This window comes from Pongo pygmaeus, chromosome 3 (assembly GCF_028885625.2).
Source record: "Pongo pygmaeus isolate AG05252 chromosome 3, NHGRI_mPonPyg2-v2.0_pri, whole genome shotgun sequence".
Lineage (NCBI taxonomy): Eukaryota > Metazoa > Chordata > Mammalia > Primates > Hominidae > Pongo > Pongo pygmaeus.
In genome coordinates, this window is record NC_072376.2 from 64584766 (window position 1) to 64603619 (window position 18854).

General features: G+C 41.9%; 1 protein-coding gene and 1 long non-coding RNA gene across 17 annotated transcripts in view; one reads left to right on the forward strand and one right to left on the reverse strand.

Annotated features, from left to right (window-relative positions):
* Positions 1-3614, reverse strand: part of EXOC1 (exocyst complex component 1) — a 51671-nt gene extending 48057 nt beyond the window's left edge. For 4 of the 16 annotated variants that reach the window (XM_063663679.1, XM_063663675.1, XM_054484415.2 and 1 more), the window contains exons 1-2: positions 3424-3570; positions 2243-2320 (exon numbers count right to left, since the gene is read on the reverse strand). The gene's annotated coding sequence lies outside the window, so the exon portion shown is untranslated. Of the gene's footprint in view, positions 1-2242; positions 2321-2446; positions 2481-3267 lie in introns of those variants that run through there. The other 12 variants (XM_054484419.2, XM_063663676.1, XM_054484413.2 and 9 more) reach the window with 8 other exon arrangements.
* LOC129034786 (uncharacterized) lies at positions 2606-17850 on the forward strand. Its single transcript, XR_008502017.1, has 3 exons — positions 2606-2720; positions 7510-7601; positions 17307-17850. It is a non-coding gene; the product is annotated as an uncharacterized LOC129034786 (long non-coding RNA).
* The last annotated feature ends 1004 nt before the right edge of the window (positions 17851-18854 follow it).

The window sequence follows — 18854 nt, forward strand, 5'->3', positions numbered from 1 at the left end:
TACAGCCTGGGCAACAGAGTGAGACTCGTCTCAAAAAAAAAAAGGAAATGAAGTAATGAAACATGCTAAAATATTGATGAATCTTGAAAAGATTATGCTAAGTGAAAGGAGCCAGACACAAAAGACCACGTATTGTATGATGCCATTTATATGAAATATCCAGAGTAGGAAAATCCATAGATACAGAAATATAAGTGGTTTTTGGGAGCTGGAAGGGAAGGTGGAAAGGAGGATTGACTGTTAATGGGTATGGAGTTTCTTTTTTGGGGTGATGACAATGTCTTTCAACTAGATAGTAATGATGGTTGTAAAACCTTGTGAATATGCCAAAAATCACTCAATTATACAACTGAAAAGGGTAAATTTTATGATACGTAATCTCAATAAAACTGTTATAAAAATAGGTTTCCACTTATCTCCTTTTTCTTATCTAACTCAGCATCTTTTCAAACATCAACTTAAAATAATTTTAAATCTCTATTTTATTTTTCATATACATATTTGTGTGGATATGTATTACAATTTTTCAATGCAAATGTGTAGTATTTCATACATGTGAGCTTGCCTAGGACACTAACTTCTAAAACACTATTTCTATGGGAAAATGAATAAATCACGATTTTTAAATAAATGATTTACAACGCATTTTTACAGCACAATGACTATTTTGTAAACCAGGTCTTTCCAATATTTTACTCAATCTGTAAAACTTCTATCTCTGCTCCAATTCCAAAAATTGCTTTTCTCCTAAAATTCACATCTTCCCACTTCCACTTCATCTCAGCCTCTAGTCTTCTGACATTGCTCTTTCTGTTCTTAATCTGGCCTCTCCAAGTTTACTTCTTTTCCAACCTAGCCTGGAGACAGTGCTCATTTTCCTATACCTAAACTATCCCCTACAATTATTTCACCTTGTTTGTAGACCAGCTGATCTTGTTTTTATCAGTCTCCATAAACTGTATTATTTTCTTCACTTCTCTTGGACTACCAGATGCCACTTTCAAAAGCCACATATCCACGCTCATTGCGTGCATTACAAATATCTACATCCAATGAGTTAGACTTTCAATGCTGCTCGGCAATTAATCCCTCATTTGATGATTCCTTTTCCCATTCCCCATGACTATTGTTGCAAATCCTTATTACTCTCCTTCAGTTTCCAGGTCTAGCGGTTAGCCTCCTCCCTCTCTGCAAATGACTTAACAATCTACCTTGCAGAGGATATAAAAGCCATGAAATACAATTTTCCCCAATTGCTTGCTTCTCCATCTCTCCACACCTTCACCCAACCTATCCTCCTTTTGGCCTATTATAGAGTGTCCATGCTGCTAATCCCTTAATATTGTACGGCCCAGACACTATGTTATATTTCTTCCTAAGCCCAAGCCACATTGGCACTGGCCAGTTTACTTTTCTATCTCTGGGCTTTTGTTCATGCAATCTTCTTTTCCTAGAATTCTCTTCTCCCTAGGAAATTACAATTCATCCTTCAAGATTGTGCTAAAATGTCATCTCTTCTGTAAAGTAGCCCCCCCCTGCTGCCGCCTCACACAGAGTAATTTCTACCTCTCTAACACTTCCCCTCTACTTCATAAATATGGCATTTATGAATTGTATTTTCTAGCTAGCTGTATTTTATCCCCTATTAAAAGTAGGACCATGTCTTAATCATCTTTGTATTCCTAGAACTTGGCAAACTAGGCATTTAACAAATGCTTAAATTAACTAACATGACAGCTATAGCTCCTCCAAGATTCCCCTTTTCTAACTTTCACATCTATAAGCAAATGTCCAGGTTCAAAATCTACCATATTTGCTTCCCTATTCCCTTGTCAACATGAAATCTGCTACCACATTCTGCGATTTCCCCCCATCTACATGTAATTTATTCCTTTCTTTTCCCACTGCAAATATACTGACCCAGGTTCATATCAACGTTATTTAACCCTACAAAATCTGGTTATTTCTTTGCAAGGTCCCACAACCCTGAACAACAAGATAATTTTAAAAGTTTGTATCACATCACGCTCTTACTCAACGTTTTCCTAATGTTCTCAAAAACATTCCACTCCAAGCACTCTGTTCATTTTGGACGTCAAATCTTCACTTTGGTACTTTCCATGTAAGGAATATCATCTCCGCCCTATCCAAACCCTAATTACACTTCATGGTTTACATTAAGTTGATTCCATGAAGATCTTAATCCAAAGTGATCTCTCCTCTAAATTTCTACAGCACTTACCGCATTTGCTAAACAAATCAAGCATTTGCCGTCTAATGTGCTCATTAAATCATAAGCTTCTGTATCTCAAGAACTCTCCTAAAGACAAAGAAGGGAGGGATGTTCATCATAGTTTTGTGTTTAGTGGATACTTAAATATCTGTTAACGTAATTAGAACTGAATAGTAAAAACTGGTCAAATTAATAATAGGGACCAACGTTTACCACATACTCCTTCTCTGGCTAAAAGCAACAACTGAGTGTACAGTAAGTGGCAAAACAAGACAGGATTGGGCATACCTCATAAAGGAGTTAGCCATAATGAAAAGCAGTATGTCACTCTTCATTCATTCAGCAAATACTCATGTTTATTAGGTGCCAGACGCTATTCTAGGTTACAGTAGTCAACATGACAGACATGTTTAGGAAGACCTGAAGCCGGGTGCTTCTATGGCATTTACATCCTGAGAGTCGAGTGATTAACTCTTCAATCTTTACGGTACTTTTCTGAAAGTCAGTAAATAAATCCCTACAGGTCCTCTAAAATTATTCTCCAGGTCTGAGAACCCATGTCTGACCACGTTCCAAAGGCAGCCAGCCACCGCTTACTCTGTACTGGTTGTTTCCTTCAGCTCAGTTTGACCACCACACTGTGTGATAAATAGTCGGTCAGTGTGAGTGCCCGTGTGCGTTGGGCCCTGTATGCTGCTGAGATATATTAGTGCATGAAGCACTGTCATCTAGAAGATAAAACTGTGCAAGGAAATAGAGAAATACACTTAAGAGATTTGGCGGGGGGTGGGGGGGGGGGTTGGGGTTGGGGTTGGGGTGCCGGGATGTGAATTTGGACAAAGAGGAAGGCACAGTCACGCTCTCCTCTCCTGGTCCACGCCGAAGAGCTTACGATCAGTCATTTTGTACAAACCAAATCTGGTTCCGATGGGCGGAACCGTAATGGGGCGCGTGAGGACTGCCCTCCCAGCTCCGCATTCTCCTAGACCCGAGGACAAGGGGCTGGAGAATGCTCTGACCAAACTTCGTCTTACCGGGACAAACGGGGAAAGGAAGGTCAGAGGGACCGGTGCCCGACCCCAGGCGTGGAGAGAGCAGCCGGACTGAGGAGACGCCTTAGACCCTGGTGCCTGTCAGCTCGTTTGTCCGCCGCCGCCAGGACTACAAGGCAGCCGCGGCCGAAGGCTTACCGCAAGGCCGGACTGAGCCCGCCCGTGCCGAGGCGGGTCTTCCAAAACGGAGACCGGATGGGGGCCACTAGGATGCGCCCCTCAATAAAGCGTTGAACGGGAAGCGGCCGTTCCCCAACACTGCCTATATCCGGGCACGTGACAAACTCTGCGCCGGAAGTTAACCCCGTAGAGAAGGAAGAAGAAGCGATAGGGGAAAAAGAGAGCGGCCAATAGACGCGGAGGGGCGGGGCGCCAACCGACGGGCGTGGCCAGGCGGAGCAAGAACTCGTTGGAGGGGCGTGTCAGGGAAGGGCAGGGGCGGGGCCTTTGCGGTACAGAAACTGACTTGGGAGTTGGGGATTAAGAGTTATTTATTCAGATATTTGCAGCAATTCATTTAAGAAGAAATTCGATTAAATGTTTTCTTTTTTCCTATGTAAAGCTCTATTAACTCGATCTTTGCTACTTAAACTTTGGAGAGCTTAAATGAGTTAAATCAGAATCTCTGCGGGTGGGACCCAGACATCAGTACTTTTAATATCTTCCCAGATGATTCTCATATGCAGCTAAGGTCAAGAACCATTGTCCTCATGACCTTGATACTCAAAGTGTGGTCCGTGGATCAGCTGCTTGGGCATCATCTGGGGGCTTTTTAGGAAATGTAGCCTCTCTGACTCACTTCAGATCTACTGAATCAGAATCTGCATCTTAGCAAGATGATGCTTATGCATATTTAAGTTTGGGAGGCATAAATGATGCCAATGTTGCTGGTTGCGAGATAGGTGTTTTATTTATTCCATATTCCTGGCACCTTTTTTTTATGCTAGGCACTTTGATTCCAGGTACAGAGGTGATTCAGGCATGAATCTTACCCTAAAAGAGTTCACAGTGTGGTAGGACTAGACAAGGTGTAGATACAAATATATATAAAATAGGACAAAAAATAAGTGACCAAAGACAGGTACAGATCAGATAAGTGTGCTAGAAATTTAAATGAGCAAACAGTAGTTAGAATACTTTTCACTTTCATCAGATGACTTCTCTTTTAAGAGCAGGATCTGGTTATATCTTTACAAAGACCCTTTCCTGCTTGGCACCAGAATGCTTACTGTGGACACTCTATGACAATTGCATGTGTTCTTTGGTCCTATTATCTTTCTTTTATTTACCTGTATGTTTATAGCCCTCCTCAAAGTTGGGAAATGAATTGCATTTCAGAAGCCTAGATCTCTTTCTTGAACCTCAAGATTTGTGTATATACTGCCCATCGCCTGACATTTCCACTTGGATGTCATATAGACACCTCAAACTTGTGTGTCCAAAAATTAAATTATCCTCTCTCCTCTTGGATTCCCTGCAAAGTGACACTTATATGCAATAGTTTATTTGGAAATTTGATCCCACGGAGCAAAATGAGGGAAGAGGAAGAAGACAAAACAAAAAAGAGGGAGATGCAGTATAAGAATGTGTTACTGAATTGGTCATCACCATATTTGAATGTTTTCTCAGTCCCTTAGGACCTTCTAAGAAGCTTTATGAAATGAGTCTCGGAACTGTCCATTAAAGGAAATAACGGAGGAAGCATTTTTATGTTGGCTCCTGTCCTCTTTGATCGAAGGTTAATGCCCTTGGGCATTAACTAGTCCACACTTACAAATCGCACAGTTATGAATGCCAAGCTGACTCCCACATCAGAGACATGCTGGGGCAGGAAGTGAGAGGAGAGGTGCTGGTATTTCGCACTTGTTCAAAGGTCATCAAACCTGCTCCGAGCAGGTTGCTGCAGCAGTGGTTAGAATAATAGGCTGAAGGGATTTGAAGTCATGGCCTAAGTTGCACAGAAGGACATAGAAGGTGTCCATACCTTGCAGCACTCTGATCTGCCTGTGCCCTCTGTTATGTTCAGTCCTTCACAGAGGTCTCTTCAAGGTGATGGCCAGCCACAATCTCAGCAAAGCCTTAATATAAGAGAGTTAATAGAATAAGCTTCAGTTTTTACTGCTGCACCAATGTCAGGACCATACTTGTATTAACTCCCTCTTCCAATACCCATTCTAATTTTCCCTCACCATTGGCCAGCACATCAGCTGGTCTAGGTTGTTTCTCTGGTGAAACGACCCCCACCTTCAGCCTTTATTTTCCTTTCTCTGGTTAAGCCATGATTGCTGTAATTACCTGTTCAAATTATCCCTGGGTACAGAAACACCTAGTAAGCCCCAGCGAATTATTTGGATTCCAAATTCCTCCCTAGTGCTATTGTGGAGCAACAATCCCAGATCCTTTTGCTAATCACAGTTAATTACTCCCACAAGCATAGTAACTCCTTTCTTTGTCAGCTTGTCCACTTCCGTAAGAAGCACAAAATAACTAAGTAAAAGTTTTAACTGCAGTGAATTCCATAGTGTTTATCCTGGTGGCAGCATTCCCCACTCAACCCCTGAAGAACCAATTATTGCAATCTAGCAAATCTTAATTTTTTTTTTGAGACAGAGTCTCGCTGTGTCACCCAGGCTGGAGTACACTTACATGATCTCAGCTCACTGCAACCTCCTACCTCCTGGGTTCAAGCATTTCTTGTGCCTCAGTCTCCCAAGTAGCTAGGATTACAGGCTTGTGCCACCACACCCAGCTAAATTTTGTATTTTTTTTAGTAGAGATGGGGTTTCATCATGTTGGCCCGGCCGGTCTCAAACTCCCGACCTCAGATGATTCGGCCACATCCTTGGCCTCCCAAAGTGCTGGGATTACAGATGTCAGCCACCTTGCCCAGCCCAAATCCTAAATTTGAGAGGCAAGAAACACAAATTCTGCAAGTGGGTCACTGGGAATGATAATAATAAGGACCAATCCTTGTCCCATTCCTGGGTTTCTGGAGTCATGTCTTTAGCTGTTATGGGCACACTTTATTAGTCGATTCAGTGCATTACCACCTCCTGTAGGACAACAGCCCAATCCCAAGAAGACATATTAGCTGAGCCTATAACATTCCACCATTCCACCATTCCACCATTCCACCATTCCACCATAGCCATTCCACCATTTCATAAAACTAGCTGCGTCTGAGTGATGAGGGCTATGGCAATATATGTGAATATCTGTGGATTCTATGGTATATTCAATGTGTACATTGTTACTTTTGGGGGGGCTATAAAGTGGATTCCTTGGTTGGGGTAATGTTGATGAAGAATGACATAGTTCTGGTGATTATAGATGTAGGCAAGAAAGGAAAATCTAGAAGTCTGTAAATATTTTTACTTCAGGCCACTTATCCTTCTATATAAGGTGAACAATAAAGTGTGCTGCTGTAAGCTCTGCCAATGGGAAAAGTACTCCTACAGGCTACCATTCCCTTTTTTTTGAGACAGAGTCTTGCTCTGTCGCCCAGGCTGGAGTGCAGTGGTGCGATCTCAGCTCACTGCAAGCTCCACCTCCCAGGTTCATGCCATTCTCCTGCCTCAGCCTCCTGAGTAGCTGGCACTACAGGTGCCCACTATCATGCCCGGCTAATTTTTTGTATTTTTAGTAGAAACGGGGTTTCACCATGTTAGCCAGGATGGTCTCGATCTTCTGACCTCGTAATCCGCCCGCCTTGGCCTCCCAAAGTGCTGGGATTACAGGCATGAGCCACCATGCCTGGCCACAGGCTATCATTCTTAGAGCCATTCCTGAGTAGGTCTAAAGTGTAGTGGTTCACTTTTACCTACCCACCAATATAATGTGCCAACCCATCTGTGAACCAGGCTCAAATGTTTAATTCTGTGTGAGGTTTTCATAAAGAACTCCCAAGAGGCCATAGGAGCGAATTGAGGAAGAGATGTCAATGCTATAAAAGCACATGCCAGGGGATTCTGAGTCACACATTCATGTAATTTACTTGTGTCTTCTGGACCTACTTAGACTAGAACCTATATTATTTCCATACTTCAGTAGACTGTTTCTGTACTTACAATTTGGTTTGATTGATAATATCCAGCCCTAGTTTTCCCAACGGAGAATAGTTCTCTGCCTCAGAAGGCATGGTCCTGTAGACCACTAGGGAACTGTGCTGCAATGATCTCACTGGAGCTTTCCAGAGATTTCATACAATACTCTTATTCATCACAGGTCCTTCTAGCACCATCAGATCTGCTGCAACAAATGGCCTGAACATTAGGACAACTTTGCATCTCAACCCTTCTGGGCAACATATCCAAGTGGTGGGTATTTTAGTTTCACAGTTAAGTTTATTCCAATATTTTTACTCCTGGGAAACAGTCTAGTGGTGATTCTTCACTCACACATAATAAATTCACTCTAACATTCCTGATTCCCTGAGTCTTCCGAATTCCTTCTCAATACTCATTCAAGATTGTTCTAGCATCTCAACCTCATTTTAGCACAGATCATCATTATGCCCAATATTTAAGGAGACCCCAAAGTTGTGTATTAGGACTTACTCCAGGTGTTGGTCAAAACATTAAATCCATAATCATAGGTGCATGGCACCACATCATAAAATGTCCCCTGTCCAGCTTTACAATCCGATTCTTGTGCTCTAACACTCTAAATATTCATTCTCACTCATGTCTCCCTTGTTCCTACTGATACATGCTAGCCCATTTTGAAATTCCTTTTGAGTTCATCTAATTCAGTGAATTTCAAATGGGGGTGATATTTGACCGCCGGGGGTGTTTGGCAACGTATGGAGACATTTTCGGTTGTCATTACTGAGAGAGTTCTATTATCATCTAGTGGGTAGATGCCAGAGATGCTTCAAAACAATCTGTAATACATAAGACAGCCCTCCCCAACAAAGAATTATTCAGCCCAAATGTCCCTAGTACCAAGGTTTAGAAGCCCTTTTCTAGCTCTCCCTGGATCAGAGATTGCAATTCCCCACATAGGTTGTGTTGAAATCTGACACTGGTTATAGGCTTGAGACAGTGTGTGTATGTGGCAAGGGGGTGGCAATAGGGGTAGATGTTGTGGAAAATGAGGCCATATTGCAGCATTTCCAGACAAGGGAGGCTGTTTTTTTGTTGTTGTTGTTGTTGTTTTGTTTTGTTTTTTCCAAGAAGAAGACTTGGTATAGAGGAAAAAACAAAACCTGGGAATTTAAGATTATAAGACCCACACAAATGCCCCCATTCTAGATCTCAAAGGTCTATTATTTTTCTATTAGGGACCTGATTTAGCATGAATGATGTTACAGGCTGTGCATTTGCAGCTATGGTTGGAATGGAGTATAAGCATAACCCTTTTGATTAGATCCTGGGGATGATTTTCAGTACAATCTGCTCAGTGGCTACACTGCCTTCAAGGCTTTCATAGTGTTTCCTGATTAGATAGTTGGGTGGACTGAGCCTGTCATTTTCTTTTGTCAAGATCTCAAAAGTGGTTAACAGAAGTCAGCCTGCTTTATAGTTATAGTTGTTTCCATAATGGTCAAGTACCATATCCATCATCTAATCCAATGCCTCATCTTCTGCTTGTATCTCATTCCATTCTACTACTGTTGAGTGTCTGAGTAATTGCGACTCTACTGCATGCCAGAGCTTGCCATCACTTGCAGTTTACCACTCACCACTTATCACCAGCAGTGTTCCTTATTGTCTTGTGATCAGTGTTGTAGGGTCAGGTTCCAAAATTCCACACTGAAGATTTGCTTATTAAGGTCATTTTTGGTGCCTGGATTCACCTGAAAGCAGAGCCTAAGACACAGGCTAATGTGCAGGTAGTTTGCTTGAGAATATGAATTCATAGACTAGGATTGGAATTCAGAGGAAATAAAACAGAGAAGAAGGAAAAGCCAAGTCAAGGGTAAATTATTGAACAGACTCCCACTGTGGGCAATTAGTTGATAAATCCTGTAGTGCCTTCTGAAATGTGTGCCTTATGAAATGTGTCTCAGAACTCTGCACTGGAGTGAAGAAAGAGGAAAACACTTATCCATTGGCTCCTGTCTGTCATTGGTCAAAGTTTTCACCACATACTTCTTCTAGTTGCATATATACATGTAGGGTTGACTTCTGCAGGTATTCCATACGATGGCATGAGATGCAATATCCTATGCCATGGATAGGGAGTGAGAGAGGCAAGGCGCTGTTACATGGCCTTTGACAGAGGGCAGTTAATGCCTGCACAGAATTGGTCACTGCAGCAACACCTAGAATAAGGAGTGAGGCTGGGAGGATTTAAAATGGTAAATGGGAAATGTTCAAATACTGCTCATGCCTCAGTTTTCTCTGTTTGAGTTAATGTTATCTCCATCTTTCCAGATACTCAGACCAGTCTTTGACACCTCTATTTTTTTAAGAGATGGTGGTCTTGCTGCATTGCCCAGGCTGGCCTCAAATTCTTGAGCTCAAGGGGTTATCTCACCTCAGCCTCCCAAGCACCTGAGACTATAGGTGTGCACCACCATGCCTGGCTTTGACTCCTATTTTTCTCTCATACTTTATATCCAATCATTCAAAAAATCTTGTTGATTCTGACTTCAAAATATATCTAGACTACTTCTCACTATCTTCAGTGCTTCTCTTTCCTGGATTATTGTCAATATCATGTCTCTCCTGAATTATTGCAAAGCCTCCTATACTGTTTGCACTCACTCTCACGCTCTCTTTCTCTCTTTCTCTCTTTAGAGATATGGTCTTGCTCTGTTGCCCAGGCTGGCTCAAGCAATTCTCCTCCAGAATAGTTGGGACTAAAGGTGCACACTACCACACCTAGCTAATTAAAAAATTCATGTGTGTGTGTGTGTGTGTGTGTGTGTGTGTGTGTGTGTGTGTGTGTAGACAAGGTCTCCCTATGTTGCCCAAGCTGGTCTTGAACTCCCAGGCTTAAGCAATCCTCCCACCTCAGCCTCCCAAAATGCTGGGATTATAGGCATGAGCCACCACATGCTTATCTGTCTACAGATTATTCTGAACACAACTGTCAGCGTGATCTTTTTAAAAGCATGAGTCAAATCATGATTACTCTTTGCTCGGAAACCTCCAATAGCTTCAGAGTAAAAGCAAAAATCCTTATAGTTACCTGTGGGAACTACAAGTCCTCTTTCCCCAGCCACTGGGACTTGATTTTCTACTATCCCCTTCTGATTGTTCTACTCCTTTGACCGCCCCCCCACCCGTACCCATTGTTGGTTCTTCAAAAGTCCAGGCAGACTACCTCAGGACCTTTGCACTTGCTATTCCCTCTACCTGGAATGATTGCACTTGCTATTCTCTCTGCCTGGAATGATTTTCCATTAAATATCTGCATGGCTTACTACCATGTTGCTTCCAAGTCTTTGCTCAAATGTTACCTCACTGAGGCCTTCCAAGAGAGCCCTATGTAAAATAGTTCCCCAACCACCCTCCTCCCAGTATTTTTTATCTTCCTTTTTTGCTTTTGTTCTTCATGGTTCTTGCTACATTTTGACATATTGTATATGTTGTTTGTTCATTTGCTGTTTCTCTAGAATGAAGTTTTATGAAAGCAAAGATTTTTATCTGTTTTTTTCACTGATGTATCTCTGATTCCTGGAACTCAGAATAATATATAACAATTATATAGCACTTATTATGTGCTATGTACTATTCTAAGCATTTTACATGTATTAATTAACTTAATCATCACAACTACCCTGTGAAGAAGGAATCTTTATTATCCTCATTTCAAAGCCAGAAAACTGAGGAACAGATTGTCTAGTCCTAGCACACATGGTATACCATGGTAGTCTCTCAATGAATATCTTTATGTCACCACAGCCCACTGCATAAAGTAGACTTAAGAAGCAACATGAAATAATGAAAAGTATATCATTACTGGAATTGACAAGGGAGTGGGGCAGGCAAGTGCTGGGAAGGGAAGGGCGTGGGCCCTGGCTAGGGCTCCACCCCTGGGCCTGTGCCCACTGACCTAGGTGAGGACAGGCACTCCTGCCTTCCTGCCCAAATGTTGCATTTTCCAAGACCACCCTGTCCTGCCACACCCCTGCCTTGTGTCTATAAAAACCAAGACCCTAGCAGGCAGAGACACAAGCAGCTGGACGTTGAGAGGAACACACTGGCGGAAGAACACACAAGCGGCTGGACGTTCATAGAAGCATGCCAGGGGAAGAGCACACAACAGATGCAGGCAGGCCATCAACCGACAGGCCATCCACCGGCGGAATGATGCAGATTTTGGCCCCAGGTGGTCAGGGGACATCTGGGCTGCTGAGCAGCCGGACTCCAGGGAAAAACCACCTTCCCATTCCATCTCCCTTCTGGCTTCTCCATCTGCTGAGAGCTACTTCCATTCAATAAAACCTTGCACTCATTCTCCAAGCCCTCACGTGGGATCTGATTCTTCCGGTACACCAAGGCAAGAAACCTCAGGACACAGAAAGCCCTTTCCTTGCAATAAGGCAGGAGGTCTAATTGAGCTAGCTAACACAAGCCCGTCCGGATGACTAAACTAAAAGAGCACCCTGTAATAAACGCTGAGCAGGGCTTCAGGAGCTGTAAACATTCACCCCTATACGTTGCCGTGGAGTCCGAGCCCCACAACCTGCCCTTCTGTATGCTCCCCCTAGAGGTTTGAGCAGTGGGGCACTGAAGAAGTGAGTGACACCCCCATCGCATGCCCTGCGACGGGGATAAGGGAATTTTCCTGTTTCGGAATCACACAGACCAGGGGTTCAAATCTGGTCTTTACCCTTTACTGAGTCAATGACCACAGGGCAAGTTACTTAACTCTTCAGAGCCTCAATTTTCTCATCTGTAAATAAAAAATAGTAATCCTGTCTTGGGCATATTTGCTAAGACGTTTCTTGTAAAGCACTTGTCTCATTGCTTGGCACACAGTATAAGCATTCAATAAATGGTAGCTGTTATTACATGCAGATTGGTTTAGTAGATTAAATTGGGCAGATTTACCTACTTGAAAAACATGTAATAGTCACTCAGTTCTCTGCCCAAGGAGGTTCTGAGGTCCTGATTCCTTTACATAGAAAGAAGGCTGTATATATTAACATGTATCACATATGAAGGAATCTCATACTTACATAGCATGAAATAACTTTTCCATTGTTAGTAAGCTCCAAGGGAAAAGTCTCTTCTAAGTGGTGAAGAGTAGTAAATATTGATGATTTATAGAAGTTAATTGTTTCCTCAGAGAAATCGCTCTTGTTACTGTGCACCAGTAAAGCAGAGGCCTGAAGATTGTAAAGACTTCATGTTCTTCTCAAGACCTGAATCCATTTTGCACCTTTTGAAGGGGGAGGGAGACCATCCTTTTCCTCAGCTTGAACCCCTGAAGGAGGAAGGGCAAAAGTGCCCCACTCCCTCTAGGGCTGTCTCTGATGACACACTCATCGGTGGTAGCTCCACTGGCTTTGAGGACATTGTTTAGTGAGAAAACTCATAGATTTCATGGAAGTGGACTTTCATATTTCATATTTGGATGCCTCTTTTACTGGCATCCAAACTGTCTTTTGATATCAGTCTGATTAATTTTAATTTGGGTATAAAGCTAAGGGATCTTCAAATGTTTAAAATGTTCACATGTTTAAAATCATGTAGATTTATATAATTTCAATTTGAAATTTGACATTTTAAACATTTGAAATTTATTAGGACACTTACTTTGATTTTTCTCTTCTCTATTTCTTAGCATTGTTTTCTTATAATTTAATGGTGCATGTTCCTGTCTAAGAAAGGAAGAACTTTTTTTCAGAGATGTAAGACTATTAGTATCAACACAAAGAACACCAAGTAACTCTTTGTAGGGGTGGGGGGTGGACAATAAGAGTTACAGTGCTGCACTTCCCAGATTCTTTATTTTCTTTTTCGTTCTGTTTTTTTTGGAGACAAAGTCTTGCAATGGTGCAAGACTTTGGAGTGCAATGGTGTTAGCTGGAGTGCAATGGTGTTAGCTCACTGCAACCTCTGCCTCCCAGGTTCAAGCGATTCTTCTGCCTCAGCCTCCTAAGTAGCTGGGACTACAAGCACATGCCATCATGCCTGGCTGATGTTTTGTATTTTTAGTAGAGATGGGGTTTAGTAGAGATGGGGTTTTGCCATGTTGCCCAGGCTGGTCTCGAACTCCTGGGTTCAAGTGATCTGCCCACCTCGGCCTTTCACCAGATTCTTTATTTTCTAAATATCTTTAACAACTGCAGCAAGGAAGAAATGTCTCTACTGTTAAATACATAAAGCAATTGGTGTTTGTTTTAGGTTTTGTTAGAAATAGATGTAAATATCCCCACGATACTTTCCATTTCTTTGTAGCTTTATGGGAGGAAGTCAGGGAGTCACTAAATGAGGATAGTAATTACCTGTATCAATATTAATTAAGTAAATATTATAAATAAATATTAGTTAGATAGTAGATGCACATTTGACATCATTATTGGAAAGTAATATAATGTGACATACAAATAAATATAAGGAAGGCAAAGATTGGCTTGCAGAATCACATTGAGTCTCAATGCTTTTCTTATGCAGCTGCCTTATTTAATATACATATTGTAGAGTGATATTACAATAAAGGGCAGTCATTACAAATGCACAGTGCTGAATTCCTTATACACATTCTAGGAGATTCTCTCAGAAGTGCAGAGATCATCTCTTACCTAACTGATTCTACATCTCTTCTAGGAATTGGTCACTGTAGATATCATATGCATATTTTGGCTTTAAGTGGTAGTTAATGATTTTCAGTGTGACTCCATTAATACAATTAGGTCAAGCACTGGACACAGGATTTTCTCTTTTCTGTACTTGGGCAATTCAGGAGTGATGCCATTAGCAAGCCTAGACCACACCCTAAAAGTGTAAGCAAACCAAGATAAACGTAATTGACTACACAGGCTTGACCATATTCATTTTTATTAAAAATCAGATTTAATGTTGAATACTCTGCTTTAAACTTATATCCCTCCTTTATCTCAAAGAATTATTAAATTGCTCAGCATTTGTATGGATAAAATTCAATAAGAAGATATATTTTCACATGTACCAACTAGTAAGTGTTTAAACAGTAGTTAGTAACTTTCTGATAAGTAGTACTTAAACTATGCACTTAAACTATCCCATCTGAGAGGATTTCCAGAGCCTAGGCAGGCAGAATGCCTTTTGTGTGACCAGTCATCCTCCCAATCCCTATTAGGTGAGGAGACAATAGCAGGTAGGGCTCAGGCTTCTGAGAGTAGCATGTAAGCAAGAGAAGCAACATGAAGGGTCTGTAGATTGAATTATTAGTCCCAGGGGTAACTTTTAGGACAGGGTATGTTTCTTTCTATTGTTTTGTGTGTGTGTGTGTGTGTGTGTGTGTGTGTGTGTGTGTGTAAGGGTGGGATTTTTAAATTTATTTTACTTTACATTCTGGGATACATGTGCAGAACATGCAGGTTTGTTGCATACGTATACATGTGCCATGGTGGTTTGCTGGACTTAGCAACCTGTCATCTAGGTTTTAAGCCCCTTATGCATTAGGTATTTGACCTAATGCTCTCCCTAAGGATGGGAAAATTTTTTGAAAGCACAGGAAATTGTTTATTTTCTTAATATTTTCAGCGATATTTTCTTTTTAAAATTTTCATTGTATTAAAAACACATAACATAAAATTTACCATTTTAATCATTTTAAGTGTACAGTTCAATGGTGTTAAGTACATTCATAATGTATAACCATTACAACCATCCATTTCCAGAACACTTTTCATCTTGAAAACTGAAACTCTATAGCCATTAAATAGTAAGTCCCCTTTCCCCTCCCCTCAACCCCTGCTAACCTATTTAGTGTTATTTTCTTTTAATAGTATTTTTTAGGAGTAGAGAATTAGATGATTTTAAAATACTGTGTAAGATAAACAAATATTTGTCTCTTTAAGCACTTCTATAATCTCTGGGAAATAATTATGTTAATTCATAATTTCTTGGCTCAAACTTCCCCACGAAGGGGCAAATGACTATTCTCACATCATGAATAAGCTGTTCTTAGAGGCTGTCTAAACAAGTGGTCACAGGACTTGACTTCATTTTATGCAAGAACTGAAAGTTTTCAAGCTTCTCCCACAACCAGACTTCAAGGGGAACTTTTTTTGTAATTAAAAAAACATAGTCAATGGATTTGTAGAATCATAGACCTATTTGCTGCTTGAGTAAGGATAAAAAAAAATATGTTGCAAATGGGAACTATCAATCAAAGAATATCAATCAAAGAAATACATTTAAAATTTAGGTCTCCTTGTTACAAAAAAAAAAATCAGATTTTCCAAATCTCACTTATTTCAAGCAATTAAGACATAGACATGTATTGGGGCAGACACTATATTATGTGCCATAAAGAGCCCAAAGATGAACAAGCTTTCAATGTGCCTTCAAGAATCTTGGAAGGAAAACTTATGACCATTGGCTATATTCACTCTGTGGGACTACCACTTCCTTGCCCATGCAATATCTTGGTGTGAATTTAAGTGAAACATATGTTATACTTTTTAAAAGTAAAAATGATAATAAAAATTTAAGCAATATGTTCTTGCATAACTTGAATAACTCCACCTGAAAGGGATTTCCAGAGCCTAGGCAGGCAGAATGCCTTCTGTGTGACCAGCCATCCTCCCAATCCCCATCTAGGTGAGGAGACAATAGCAGGTAGGGCTCAGGCTTCTGAGAGTAGCATGTGAGCAAGAGAAGCAACATGAGGGGTCTGTAGATTGAATTATTAGTCCTTATTACCCCCCTTTATTTCTACTATTCATTCAAATCCTTGATATGACCTCATGGTAGGTCCCTGTTCTTTAACTTTGGACTTGGCCTAGTGACTTGCTTTGAACAATGGATTGCTAGCAGACATAATGCGAGTAAAAGCTTGAAATGTGCTTGTATACTTGAACTTGACTGTTGTATTTCTGTCGTTGACCATAAGGAAACAAAGCTTTGCACTGGGCATGGTGGCTCAGGCCTGTAATCCCAGCACTTTGGGAGGCCGAGGTGGGCAGATCATCTGAGGTCAGGAGTTTGAGACCAGCCTGGCCAACATAGTGAAACTCTTTCTCTACAAAAATAATACAAAGTTGGCCAGGTGTGGTGGCTCACACCTGTAATCCCAGCACTTTGGGGGGCCGAGGTGGGTGGATCACCTGAGGTCAGGAGTTTGAGACCAGCCTGACCAACACAGCGAAACCCCGTCTCTACTAAAAATACAAAAATTAGCCAGGCATAGTGGCACACGCCTGTAATCTCAGCTTCTTGGGAGGCTGAGACACAAGAATCGCTTGAACCTGGGAGGCGGAGGTTGCAGTGAGCTGAGATCGTACCACTGCACTCCACCCTGGGTGACAGGGTGACAGACTCCATCTCAAAAAAATATATATTAGCCAGGCATGGTGGCATGTGCCTGTAGTCCCAGCTACTTGGGAGGCTGAGGCAGGAGAATCACTTGAACCTAGGAGGTGGAGGTTGGAGTGAGTCAAGATTGCACCATTGCACTCCAGCCTGGGCAACAGAGCAAGACTACATCTTAAAAAAAAAAAAAAAAAAAAAAAAGAAAAACATGTTTTGGGTTGTTGTTGGTACCAGGAGGAAAGGAGATGTGGAGCAAACCTGAGCCTAACCTGAAGCTTGGAGCCGAGCCCAGCCCAGCCCAGTCTAGTCCAGCCTAATCCAGCCTGGATCAACCATATTGCAGTCAACCTACAGATGCATGAGCAAGAGCTAACTGCTTGTTTTTAAGCCTCTCAGTTTTATGACTGTTTGTCACATAGCATTATTGGGAAAATAGCCAGATTGTAACCAAGCATCTCAGCTTTGGAACGCATTTTAAAACTTTTTTCTTGAGTCTTAAAATATGGCCTTGAAGTGCACTTTGAAACTCTGTTTCTCTCCCTTTCTTACAAGACTCTTGCATCATGCATGCTTCTCTAACTATACACTTCTTTAAAATTTCAGGGGCTAATTTTGAAACAATCTAGGCATGAAGTCCCTACAGAATCCTCCTGCTTAGGGGGAGTTGTGAACAATTAATCCACCATCATCTGGTTGAAGTCAAGATAACACCAACCAGACCTCCAGATGGGCAATTACCCAAGACAGCCATTGGAACAAGACATACAGACCCTGCAGCCTGCACCACTCCCATGTCTCCCATACCAAGTTTCCCTTTAAAAATCCTGTAGTAAGTTTTAAAACTTGAGGTGGTACCTTAGAATGCTAGTTCACCATCTTCTCGGTTTGCTGGCTTCCCGATGAAAACCTGCTTTTTCTCCCACCAAACCTCACTTTTTGTATTCGGCTTTCAAGTGGCAAGCAGCTGACCCTGGGTTCAGTTACAAGCTAATACAAAGAAATGCTCAGAATGTGGCCGAGAGAGGATGCAGGCCAGGCACAATAACTCGTGCCTGTAACCTTAGAACTTTAGGAGGCCAAGACAGGAGAATTGCTTGAGGCCAGGAATTCAATATCAGCCTGGGCAACATAGTGAGACCCAGTATCTAAAAAAAATAAATAAATAAAAAATTTGCCAGGTGTGGTGGAACGTGCCTATAGTGTCAGCTACTGCGGAAGCTGAGGTGAGAGAATCGCTTGAGCTCAGGAGTTTGAGGCTGCAGTGAGCTAAGATTGTGCCACTGTACTCCAGCCTGGACAATAGCAAGGCTCTGTTTCTTAAAAAAAGAGAGAGAGAGAGAGGGTACAGACAATTGCTGGAGTGTACACTAGTGAGGATGTTTGTGGAAATTCTCTGTGTGTGCTGATGAGGGTTTATGAAGGAGGCAGCTCTTGTCCACTGCTCCAGAACTCAGCTGGGTGGCCTAAAATTGTAGAGCTCACTTGTAGTTTGTCATCTGAGTTAATTTACATCTATGATAGGACTGATTCTCCTTTAGGTGTGGTGTACAGCCTGAATGCCAGTATGGGTGACTCTGTCACTCTTAGTATTTAGGTTCTAGGAGTTTCAAACTGCTTGCAGTGGTTACGGCAAAAGAGGAGTAAAAGAAAAAATACGTAAGGGCAGAGTGTAGAGAAGTAAAGACATTTTGGCCTACAGAGCAATTAAACAGAAAGAGTTGGAGAAAAGAAGACAGAGAACACAAAGGGGAGAGAAAAGATACATAAGAGGAAGTGGGAGGGCAGCCAAGATGGCTGAATAGGAACAGCTCCGGTCTATAGCTCCCAGTGTGAGTGACGCAGAAGATGGGTGATTTCTGCATTTCCATCTGAGGTACTGGGTTCATCTCACTAGGGAGTGCCAGAGAGTGGGTGCAGGACAGTCGGTGCAGTGCACCATGCACGAGCCGAAGCAGGGCGAGGCATTGCCTCACTCAGGAAGCGCAAGGGGTCAGGGAGTTCCCTTTCCTAGTCAAAGAAAGGGGTGACAGACGGCACCTGGAAAATTGGGTCACTCCCACCCTAATACTGTGCTTTTCCGACGGGCTTAAAAAACGGCGCACCAGCAGATTATATCCCGCACCTGGCTCAGAGGGTCCTACACCCACGGAG